The sequence below is a fragment of the Sprattus sprattus genome (assembly GCF_963457725.1).
Source record: "Sprattus sprattus genome assembly, chromosome: 9".
Classification (NCBI taxonomy): domain Eukaryota; kingdom Metazoa; phylum Chordata; class Actinopteri; order Clupeiformes; family Clupeidae; genus Sprattus; species Sprattus sprattus.
The window spans coordinates 22,905,379-22,918,945 of NC_137928.1; positions in this window are offsets into that span (position 1 = coordinate 22,905,379).

The window sequence follows — 13,567 nt, forward strand, 5'->3', positions numbered from 1 at the left end:
TCACACACTCACACTTCTGCTGCGGAGCCTGGGCACCCACATCTGTTCAAAGCCACTTTCCCATCGCTTAGGATGGCCCCGTGCGGAAGTGAGAAACCAGTGGTGAAGCTATCTTCAATCAGCTCTGTCACCTTCTTCTCTTCTCACACGACCAGCTCACCTCACCTCTCACACACACACACGCACATGTACACATGCTCAAACATAAAACATTGAATAGAAAACAGGAACTGGGAAACGGCAGGCACGCAAACAGGCACACACACCTTGTTGGCACTCATTTACAAAGTATGTCTACCAAGCAGAACGAATGACGGAAACGACACTCATAGCATATTTGCTCTCGATCACGCAAGAACACACACGCACACACCACACCCAGTGAATAAGAGTATAGGGAAGCAGAAGACAACCTGAGGAAACCACGTCCAGACATTATAGGGGTGTTATAGTAAGCCATCAAACAGTCAGGCTGCAGAGGTCATACTCACACACACACACACAGTCACACACCTACACTGGCCACAATAACGCATCAGACGCCACATGATACACCTTATCTTTTCATCATTGCTCATATATCTTTTCACACACACACACACACACACACACACACACACCCACACCCACAGCATGCATTCACTCATGCCCAAAAACACATTTAGTCATAAACACACACAGTAAAAAACATGCATATCACCCCATCACCACACACACACACACACACAAACACACAAACACACACACACACACACACACACACACAGACAAAACACACACATGCAGAAATCCATGCACACACACACACACACACACACACACACACACACACACACACACACACACACACACACACACACACACACACACACACACACACACACACACACACACACACAACACACACGGACGGTTAAATTCTTCAACCCAGCCAGACGTGTGTTTAGACCGTGGTCGTGTTGCTGTGTTTTCCGTCTCATCTCTCTTTCCACCACTCTTTCTCTAACTTAGTCACCCTGGTGAGGTTCAGCTACAGGTCAGTAAAGATCTGAGTGGAGCGGAAACAACCCTCGGCTGATTAGAGTTTGTTCCTCTTGCACATTTACTGTGTGTCTTTCATGTCGGTAATCAACCCCTACACATGAAGCCACACGCTCACAACTACCCCCCCCCCCCCCCCCCCCAGCCAGGACGTGCTCTCCTGTGTTTGAGATCAAGCAAGGGTCTACAGTGATGAGTCGCCATGATGGGATAACTGATGACAGCCGCCATTCCGTTAGGGGTCGTCATCACGACAACGGCAAATACAGAGTTGTTGCAAAGAAAAAAAAAAGAGAAAAGTTTCGTCAGCACAACAACAGCGTTTTCGGGGGGCATGAAAACGCAAACTTTTTAAAGCAGGTTCTAGAGTGGGATCTTTTGAAAGTACAACCCTTACGTCACGTAAGTTACGTAGTACACGGTGGTGTACACAGTAAGATAGATCCTTTTGAAAACGATAGACGATGATGAAACAGCCCTAGTCTGAGCTTCGCCCTTCAAAGCCTTCACCACATCCTCAATTGCAATGAGTAGCAAACCTTTTTTTGATTGTCAGACACATCATAGTAGTCACCCAATTTGTTCTATTGGTTATCTATCGGAAACCTCAGCCAAAGGCCAAACCCTTCTCTGTGTTTGTTTGATATAAAGAAGACCTAGCAACCGCTAGCAAAGCTAGCAACCGCATTTTCACTTGTTTTTTCGAATCCGTGTGGATGAGGATGAGTTCCCAAAACAAAGGAAAACATAATTTTCAAAACATTCTGTTGTCGTGTGGACGTGTGGAGGTATTAAAGGAGGTGTGGTGCCCGAAAGGTTAGAGTAGTGGGCTTGTGACCGAAAGGTCGCCAGTGCAATCCCCTAGATTCACAGAAAAATGTGGGCAGGGAGAGAGAATGAAAAATGCTTTCCAACAGGTTCAACATCCAGGACTGAAGTGCTCTTGAGCAGGCCACCTTGACCCAAGTGCTCCCTGGCCACTGCTTCCCACTGCTCCTGCTCCTAGTGTGGGTGCTCACAAGTAGAGTATATGTCAGAGGTTGAATGTGAGATTCTGATTCTCTGCTCACTGAAAGTGTGTGATAAATATAATAAATAAACTTATCCTGGTCGGCACATGCAATGTGCTTTCATAAGTCTTACGTAATTACAGATTGTTGCCAATGATTTAAGGATCTATAATCTATCTAAATCTATATTTTTCAGGACAATTCGTATGTGACACAGGCCGTTATGGCAACTAACCTAATAGCACCTGTCATGACGATAACAAATGATGTTAATTTGACACTATGATTTCAATGGGTGGTTATTGTCTTGATGAGTAATAGTGGGATATGGCAGCTCTCATGACATATTTATGACATGGTTATGTCATGGTCTTATGACAGACGGTTCAGGTAAAGTGTTACCATAGGGACAAAGATAAACAACAACCTTTCATTCAACTAGAGATAAGAGCCCACAGTTCTACCCCATACAGGCTATTTAAGGCAAGAGATTCAAATGAGGTATCTAAGGATGTAATATAATGCTGTGCATCTCTTAGTTGGAAATATATCAGAATCACCAATACGGTTTATATGTTAATGAACACATTCGTTTTCACATGAATCCTCCGCAACATCCTCCGCCTCCAGGCTCCCTGTGTCTGGCTCCTACCTCTCCTGCAGCAAGCTGTGTGTGGCTGTGGCCTCCAGCAGCTGGGCCCTCAAGCTGCTCTCCCTCTCCGCCGAGCCCCTCAGCTCCTCCAGGCGCCGTTCGGCCTCGGCCAGCCTCTGCTGCATCCTCTGGAACTCGTGCAGGATCAGGTAGCTCACGCCGCAGTACTGGCACTCAGTCTCACTGCGCTCCATCTGAGGGCAAAAACACAGATGATGGTCACACACTTTGCTCAAACACAGGTGTCACAAAAAGAGAACATAGAGGATATAGATTTATCTGTATTTATCTTCGTATTTTGTTTGTTGGTTTGGTTTGTTGTAAATATCATAATGCTATTATCTTTAGCTTTCAAAAAATCCATTAAAAAAAACGTACTGCTGCAGTTACCAATTCTGAGTACATTTTGCTACCAGTCTGAGGTAGAAATTTCCAAGTTAAATTCTATACAATTTTGTAGAGACTGAATACTTCATACACACTCACAGTCATAATCAATACCTGAGGCTTACTCCTTCCCTGTTATTTGACAGGACAAAAAGACTGCTTGTTGCTAAGGAAACAGTCTGATTACGGGCAGTTCAGTCAGTTGGATTTATCAACCAAAGATCATTTTAGTCTGCTCAACAACACATCTAGGATTAAGCCAATCGGACCCAAATAGACTTGTGTATTCTTTCTCTCTCTCTAATCTTGTTTTCAAGACTAAAACTGGGTAGCATCTTGACTGTCATGTCAAACCATGTACAGTAAATACATGTAAATGTTTATCTATAGATGTTTTAAAACCTCAAAGACATTCATGAAGACTATTACTGGTACTTCCCTTTATAAAATATGCTTCTTTGATCATTGTGGCAGGGTCAATTTTAGAAACAGAGTTGAATGTTTTTCATCATGAGATTGACATAATACGCTGCTAAAATTATAATTCAGGTCACAGGGCCTAGAGCCGAAATAACACTGAGACAATCTTGTCATTCACTCAGTTTAGCTCTGTTGGTACTCTATTGCTACACCAGTGTATTATTCTATCCATTGTTATTATTATTGTTGTTGTTGTTGTTCTCAGTAGTAATGCTGATATATCTTGCAATTTGGGGGTAGTAACAAAAAGATTGCTAATTTAATTCAGTGCATTACTTCTTGTTACATACCTGTTCCTACTGACAAATAGTAATCATTTAATAATATGATTTATTACCAAAAAAGCCATTTCAAAGCAATTTCCCTAATACTGTCTGTCAGAGCATCACTTTCCCACAGAAAGTTGACAATAAAGATTTCCAGACATGCATCTGCACACCAGACAACACACAACAAATTAATTAATGTCAGTTCGTTTGTTGGTTTGTCTGCTGTTGTTATTCTGACATTGACAATGTTTTTGCCATTCGGCAATGTGCTCCACATTAGAAAATAGGAAACACAGACAAATCAGAACAGCCAAAATAAAAATCTCCACAACAAACCCTATTATTTGTATGCTCTGTAACAGTCCTAAACCACCATCAGGTTCAGAGGAAGGAAGCTCATTCAGAAGTATGAAGCTGTGTTTTACTGGCAAGACTCTCTCTCGCTGTACCAGGGCCTCAGGACAAAAACATCCAGACCTAGCTCAGGAACAACTGTCTGACAAAAGACAAGTACAGCCAAGAAAAGTATGAGGCGAAGCACATATTTACATCTCTCTGTCTCTCTCTCTCTCTCACTCTTTCTCTATCTCTCCCTTGTTTCATGTCTTCTGATCTGTCTCTCGTGATGTATCTGCCAGTATCACTTAATGCCCGTCCACCTGAGCAGCTTAACATCTGCTATGTGCAGTTACTGAGAGCATGTGCATGCGGAACAAAATCATGTGTGTGTCAGAGTCTCCCTGGGCGCCTCTCTCTCTCTCTCCCAATGTGCTTGTGTCTCTGTACATGTGCATGTGTGTGAGAGAGTTGGAATATGTGTGTGAGAAGAGACGTGCGAGAGAGGGACAGAGAGAGAGAGAGAGAGAGAGAGAGGGAGACCTACGGGCCTGACCCCGTCTCTTGCGTGGCTTGCCTGCCTGCTCAGCCCTCCACCCCTGTCTGTACCCCACCTGCTCCACCATTTAAAATCCCTCAGCCTCCGGAAACTATGTGGACATTAGCACGAAATCTGAAATCCTACCCCCCCACCACCACTTCCCTCCCTCTTTTCCCTCCTCCCTTTCTCACACAGCCACCACTCCCTCACGCACACACACACACAAACACACACACACAACACACACACAAACAGTCACAGACAAACACGGAGCCTCCCACACGCACACACGGGGCCTGGGGGGAGTGTGTCTGCCACCAGTAAGGACGGTGTTCCCGTGACAGAGACAGCCCCTGGGGGAGAGCCTTGCCCCCGGCACTGACACATCCTCTCAGCTCTCAAACACGACCCCCTCTCCCCTGGTACACACACACACACACACACACACACACACACACACACACACACACACACACCATGTTTGTCTCTCGCAAACCATACACTTAAGCCTTCACCACAGAAAAAGCCTAGCACATTGGAAGGGATATATAGTAAGAACAAAAATCCTAACAGAAACAGGGATACTTCAACTCAGTGCCACATTTTCAAACTTTGCTCCATGACAGCAGTGACCCAGTCCCGGCCTCAGTGAGATTCACACCCTGGACTCTAAACAGACAGCACTGTCCTTTTGCAGTGCAGTTCAGGGGTCTGCACCTAGGACAAGTCTCTATAGAATATGACTAATCAGCCCATTTAGCTAACCCAATTGTGTAAGGAGCTAAAGCCTCAGCAGAGATGAAGCCCAATTTGCCCCCTCTCTGTTCCTTCTAAATGTCTAAATTAAACATGTGACTACAACTACTAGGCTTATGTTACATTTGGAGAAGGGGGTGGGGGCTTGGAATTTGGGGTTGACTGGTAGTGTGTTGTCAGGATAAGGCCCCATAATTAATTTAAAAGGAGCCGTTTTTTTGCCATGGTGGCTCTGCTGGGGCCATTGTCTCATGCACAGTGGGCATGGACGGAGCACTTTACAGACAAAGCTCCTAAAAAGGAGGCTCCTCACAGATGCTGTGTCTTCACCACCCCACCTCACCCCCACCCCACCCCCACACCACACACAACCCTCCCCAATCAAATCCCCTGGCAGAAATGGGTCACTGTCACGCAAACCCTCGACCCTTACCCATTCCACCATAGTCCCCCCTTTTCCAAATTTAGAGGATGCCAGGCCACGCACACCCCCTTCTCCCCAATCCCATCCTCTTACCGTCTAGATGCATGCACGCTTAAATCTGGTTAACAATTCTATGAGCGGGGCTGGGCACTTACTGGGGATTTTCGAGCTGCCGGAAGGATTACTCATCTGCACCTGAAACTGTCTCTGTGCCTTAATCAACTTATATTATTATGAGCTGCTGTTGCACTTAAACCCTCGCCCTCTTCCCTCCATGCCTCCCCTTCTCCTCACAAAACCAGGAAACAGCAGCACAGACCAAACAGATCACGCAATTTCGTTTAAGAAGGGATTAAGCCGTTAAGGGTCTTACTCTTTTTTTTTTCTTTCCTCCCTAATTTCCCTAAATGATGTTTTTGAGTGGGTGCGTGCGTGTGTGTTTGTCTCCCCGTCTGTGTGTGTGGAAGCCGTGTGTGTGTGAGCAAGGACGGTTCGTGACTGTGGCTTTGTAGATTTTCACGGAGATAAAGACCCCCCGTGGTGCTCAGTGTAGCATGAGCCAACGCTGAGATTCCTCTCATCTGGAGCCCACGGCGCGGCTCATGACACGAGAGCAGACTGGCCGGGGCGAGGGGAGGGGGCAAATGAGGGGGGGGCAGACTGCCCTCTACACCAAGGGATGGGGTTGAGGGGTGGGGGTGGGGGGTTGCAGAAGGGTGGGGTGGAGAGGGCGAGATGGAAGGGAGCCACAGGGGCATTTGACGCCTGGATGAGTCTCCCCCATTTCCATGACTTCCTCCCCATGTCTCCTTGCTCCCCTCGCGTGGTAGGCGGAAAAGGGCACTGGCTGGGAAGAATCACCTTTGGCTGTGTGTTGTAAGTATGCAAGACCGAGTGCGTCAAGCCCTGCGAAGGGTGACACAAGATGAACCCCCGACTATGGCAGATGTGCTCCAGTGCAAAACAAGCTCAGTCTACACCCACAGATGACAACAGCAATCACACGCAAGAACACCTGTAGGCCAAACTCATGCACAAATAGCTAACTGCCAAAGCACATCTCCAATAACCACTAGCCATCCAATCGGGACTCAAAAAAAATTAGGCGGATAGTCTGTCATAGGGACCGGAGAAAAGACAGAAGACTTTTCAAGAGGATAAGTGGCAAAAAAGGGAGCTGAAGGTAGGATAATAAGAGCAAACACACAACACATGTGCCGGCATTATCCCTGAGGCCTCCAGAGGAAGAGGAGAAAAATGTGTCTGGTTTTAAACTATCCATTATTTACAGGGCAAGAGGCAGGAGAGAGGGGCACCATAGTGGGGCACAGTGGGATCTCCATTGCACCTCTCCTCTCCTGGAAGCTCTTGCCACGCTCTCATCAAAAATGAATAGGGGGAAAGGCTGGAAGTCCTACTCTGGCTGGTCAACTGTAGCGTGGAAGAGGGCGGAGGGGAGGACTATCTGAGTTTACTGAAAGGGAAAGAGTAAGTGGGCGAGAAGAGGTTGTGAGGTTGTGAAGTTGCTTCACAGGGACGTTGTAAAAATAGGGGAAAAATAGGGAAAAATATTACTACAGTAATCAAATCAAATCAAACTTTATTCATACGGTGCATTTCATACCATAAGGTAATACAATGCGCATTACAATCTACAAACCTCTGAGAGAAAAAAAGGCAATTCACAGTGTTCACCATTTTCAGCTGAAGCTTTGCCTTACATTAAAATACCACAGATCTGTGTGGGCCAGCGGCACTAACCTGGCTGGTACCTGGGCTTTATGTTGTTACCTTGCCTGACCTACCCTTTGCCCTGAATATGATCCTACACATCAGCCGTCTCAACTCCAGACAACGTACTATGTGCTTCTCTGTCTCCAAAGGTCTCAGCAGACTTTCTTGTGGAGGGAGTGCAGAGGCGGAGGCTGAAGGCGAAACACGCAATCTAAATGCATAAATGCAGCTTCAATTCCCCTAAGATCAATTATAAATGAGGCAGGTAGACGGTGACATGTAACATGCAATGTTATCCATTCGTACGACAAAGTAGCAAACTTAGAACAATTTTTGCATTGGTCTGAAGTTGAATTCAGGGCTAAATTGAATCAGTATCATAATTAGAATGCCTTTATTGTCACTGCACAGCTGTACAACAAAATATAGTGCTTCTCCTGAGTGGTACATATATTCAGGATGTTCAGTCGGGGGGGAGTTTATATGAAAGAATTACAGTTTTGGTTATTAAAACCACCAGTTTTGATGTAAGATACAAAATCTGACTTCTGTTATTAGTTGAACGTTTATATAATTGTAATTACATTTATTTTGAATGTTCATCTTACACTTCAATGTCCATGCACTCTCACATACCTTCAGTTACACAAAAAGCACGACACATGACACAGTTTATGCCACTCCGACCCTCTATTTTGTGCTCACATCTTGACATTACCCTGACATGTCAAGGATGCTTATTTCATCTCAGAGATGAGCCCACAGTATGTTTCTGGCAGCGGAACCTACTTAAATCCCCCCAAACTCTTAAGCATATAGTAAGTGCTACAGGGCCCTCAATAATTTGGCTGCCCTTCACTAAGACTGAGCATGTGGCACTCACTCTTCCCCCAACTGGCACATGCCGCTGTTATTTTGTCTTCTTTCTCTCTAGATAAATAGTGCTGAAATGTTCGCTGCAGGGGTCTGCGCTCAGAACATTTCGTTTTTTCCAAGCTGATCGGTGCAGAGTGGGAGGAAGAGAACAAGAGAAAGGGAGAGAGGGGGTTTGGCGCGGTATGATAGAACGACTGAGAGGATGATCATTATGAGAGCTTTTTCACAATGTCATGGCTATTGGACAAAATGTGAAGACAGTACAGTCAATGACAGCACAGCACTTCATGCATGATGGCCTTTTATCCAAAGTCTGCTCATTGACGTACACACAAGGAAGGACACATATTTATCAGGCTGGGAAACAAACATGTTGCAGCAGTCAGTTAGTTTAACACAAAACGGTTTTGGCTATAAGGGGTATGAGGGAAATGGTTACCTGCTGTATTTCCACGGGTAAGGGATATGAGGGAATTTGAATCTTCATCTCCTCTTTGTCTTCTGATTGACTGGTACGCTCTGAATGATGAAAGAGGGTTAAAAGTGAATTAAAACTAGCTTACTAGGTTATCTAGAGACGTGTCACTTGTACAATTATTTGTAAAAATGCAGCTTAAAATCCAATCTTTTTTTTTTTGTCCAATATGATTATCTGGGCTATACTGATGTTTTGAGGGGAAAGGCCAATCTCCCCTTGTCTGAGGAGAAGAGTAATTAATTAGCACATGGGGCCATCATTACGGGCCATGCGTGTCTCACGAATGCCCTTGCAGATGCACTGGGTTAAATGGAGGGAGAGGGCATGCGAGAGAAATCTCACGAACTGAAAAGCCAATAGCTTGTGCGTCTCTGGCCTGAGACATGGCATGCTTCCTCATAAAACGTGAGTTAGGATATTAATAACAGTCTCCAGCATATTCCATTATCTAACTGTGCATGACTATTTCTATTTTGGTAATCCATTCAGCATTTGGGTGAAGCTCCTGTATAAATTTCAAGTTTTGTGTGCAAGAAAAATACTGTGTAGACTACCTAAGTGTTCATGAGAAGATTCACACATCACATCACCCGTTCACATGGCTACGGAGGGAGAGAGAAAGAGACTCACAAAAAAGAAAAGCCTATGTGGAATATATTTCAACCATCAAAATGTGTCAAATGTACGTGTGATAGCAGTTAAATTGATGTCTGACTGGCTGGCTTGTGGCTAACCTCCTCGCTAGCAAGGAAAAGTTATAAAAGCTAAAGTCGGTTAGAAGAAGTTAACATACAGTATCTTCAGCCTGGAACGACAGTCGAGGGCATCACAAAGACATGAAACATTAGCCTAGGCTTGGCTACCTACCCATTATGCAGTATTCCTGATGATGATGAAAAACAACTAATCAGTGCAGTGGTTAGTCATGCAGGCAGAACAGTCAAAGGAGCAAACACTTAAACATGCACTATCACTATGGATACTACGTTTTTTTTTACGCAGGAACCGTAGCCAACGCTGAAGACGCAGTGAGTGCAGCACAAGATCTGGCTTACCGAATCTGGACAAAGCTTTGTATATTGCTTAATGATTATAGCCTATTGGCATATTGCAAACTGCCTCTGGACATTTCCAGGATGCTACTTCTCTGCAGGCTTGATACGAATGCTGTATAGACATTGCCTAAACTGGATATTGCACATGCTGTCGGCTGTGGAATTAAAGGTGAGAGTACGGTGACACTGAAGTGCAAAACACATCAACAAAAAAAAGAAACCTCCAGGACCACTGGTTTTATGGTTTGTAGGCTGTATATCTGCAGTTTAGGGCTAGACATTTTTGCTTACACGTTTTGTCGTCTTTTTTTTGTGTGTTTTGCACCCCAGTGCCACTATATGACCTAGGCTAAATGCTCTATTTTCATTAAAGTGAAGGTGTTTTGGACGTGACAGCTACCATTTCCTTACATCCCCCCCCCACAATTTCCTTACATCTCCCCCCCTCCCACCCCCCCCCCCCCCCCCACACACACACACACTACTTGACATATGATAATTCCCTGTATACGCTACAATTAAGTTACAGATAACTATCCTACAACACGAACTAAAAAGTGAAGCCTAATGTAATTTCAACACGTGTGACATAACCCTATGCGCCAGCCTATTTAACCTAATTCAGAGGGTTCAGACACTGTTTAAGGGCAGTGTGCCCAGAGGGACAGCGAGGTTGCAGGCACGCCATGCCGTGCGGGGAAGTGTGTAATGTAAATAGACAAACAGAATCCCGCTGTGGTCTCTCTCACTGGCTCTCGCGCTCTCTCCAACCTCATGCGTGTGTTTGTTTGTGTAGCCTATGCCTAGGTGCGTGATTGCGTGTATCCGTGCGTGCGTGTGTGTGTGTGTGTGTGTGTGTGTGTGTGTGTGAAAAAAGACAGAGCGAGCGAGATTTGACTGCATCGATAATACCTCTAAATTGTAGTCGATATTTTTCTCTCACTTTTTGTTGTATAGCTGTAACGTATGCCCTAGACAACATATTGTTTCATCAAATGTCTCTTTGGGCTAACCATATGTCGCTTGTTTTTGCTTTTTAAGTGCATTATTTTCATTATCAACTAGGCACATCTTCCCTTGTGCCAGTAAGCCTATTGTTTATTTCCTAGGACTGTAGCTTCACACATGCATGCCGCCGGAGGATGTTCGTAGCCCTGAGAGAGCCCATCCACCAAATGGTCTGCATGCTTTGTCTACACGCAATCACAGCAGTGCGTGGCGTGTGTAAGCCTCTTCTCACAAATCAATCAAGCTTTATGGGCGGGATATTGGCTCACACGTACCCTTTCCCTTGTGGTGAATAACAATTGCGTGACTGACTGTCCTGTTTTCACCTTATCTGAGTCGTGAGAGAAGGCTGTAATAGCCCATAGGCTATTACGCGTATTACAGTCAGGTGGGGGAAATGCCGCCCATGACGCACAGGTTGCGAAATAACCGGTCAGGATTTTTTGTAATGCTTACTATGGCTAAAACTATGTTCTTGAAAATAATGTTACTAAAAATGATGTTCACGAAATTATGTTCATATATGAATACGGCTTATACATGCGGCTAATAAATAACGGATTAATCGGCTAAATTGGGATAGCCTACATACATCTTAATCATCTATTTCTATAGGCTCGTTCTGTTTCTTTTCTGCTTAATTCATTAAAGTGTGCGTTCACGTGTCTGCGCTAAGAGTAGGCTATGATGAATCGGTTTGTATGAGGAACACAGGGGCGATTCGACCTCCCACGCAAGGCCCTGTGTGTTGAATTTAGTTGCAAATGTCGTGACAACCCTCTGCCAGATCAGCACGCAGGGTGCAGCCTGACTGACGTACAGCAGTCACGCAGCAAACATACTGTGGGAGGGAAATACAGATCAGCAATATTATACAGTTTATAGTATAATCAGTTAATTCCCCCAAGCTTGGCTGTCTGTACTTTTGTAAGAAACTTCACTCTGGTTGGCCCAATTAAGTCAAAGCAATTAAGCGTAATTGAAAAGGGGCTCTGTTTAAGCAAAAAAAAAGCTATAGATTTGTGAAATAATCCCTTAATGCTAGGATTAATGCAGCCGGTCATATGCATCACACAGCCTGCTGTTTAGTCATTCCCGCTAGATTTGGATTTGCCTTATTACAATTTCTTTAACACAGTTAGCTTAAATTGATTGATTCGGTAAAGAGGCCATTCTTAGGAGCTTGTCTGTGCGTGGAAGTCGCAGATGAGCGTCACACGAGAAAAACATGAAACTCATTTGCGTGCCCATTGAGAAACCTCACTGTGTGCCGCACAAGGAAGGTTTTTTTTTCAGAAAGCTATTAACCGAACCCACCCCAAAATAAAAAAAGGTCGATATGACAGTCACATGCATGGCCATAACCAGAGTCAAAATTATAGAGTGGTCCATCCACACACACAGCATCCTTGAGGAGCACGGTATGTTTCTAAGGAAAACTCGTGCTAAGGGACATAATTGAGGAACATAAGTCCTCCCGGCTAAACTGATTGGGCTGAACTCCTGTTATGATAAGCTCTTGCTATCACAAGACTGAGCAGAATGTAGTTTATCTGGGTTGTAAGCTGACATATCCAGACACCATGGTGCGAGAGAACCCCCGCTCACCCACATTTATCGTAACACATGAGAGGTTCATTACATAGTTATGCATAAACATATGGGTGTATGTCCAAGCATACCAGTTTGAATGACATTTGAATGACAAATCACAACTTTGAATGTCATTTTCTTGAATGTAATTTTGCTAAGATGCTGATTGTATAGAACAAACAGCTTTTAAAAGCACTTCAGGTACAAAACATCTGGCTTTGAAAGCATGACTAACTGGCAAGTTGAGGGAAGCAAGGGAAGCAGTTTTATTGATAACAATCTGTCATATATTACTCTTTCTTTTGTCCTCCAAAAATCTCTTTAAAATCATTCCTGTACTCTCATTGTTTTCTGGTGAGACCCAAGTGTGGAGAGTGCTACCATGACTTACCCTGGTGCTCTTTTCTTTTCATTTGGCAGCCTGTTTAAGTGGGCCATATTCCTGCAAGTCTTCCCAAACTGATCACTATCAGGAGCAGGCTGTAGGGTTATCTTCAGCAGACCACCCCTGATGAGTGTGTGTGCCTGTGTGTTACTCTCTCTCTCACTCTCTGTGTGCTCACACACGTGCATGTGTTTATATGTGTGTGTTACACTCTCTGTGTGCACACACATGTGTATGTGTTTATGTGTGTGTGTCACTCTCTCTCTCTCTCTGTGCTCACACACACACACGTGTATGTGTTTATGTGTGTATCTGTGTATGTGTGTGTGTGTGTGTGTGTGTGTGTGTGTGTGTATCTGTCTCTCTGTTTTTACACACACATGTATGTGTTTATGTGTTTATGTGTTTATGTGTGAGTGTGTGTGTGTGTGTGTGTGTGTGTGTGTGTGTGTGTGTGTGTGTGTGTGTCAGACATGCTTCACTGTTGAAAGAGATTGTGTAGTGCAGACTCTGACATGCCCAGTGTCTGGCAGCTAAGGCTG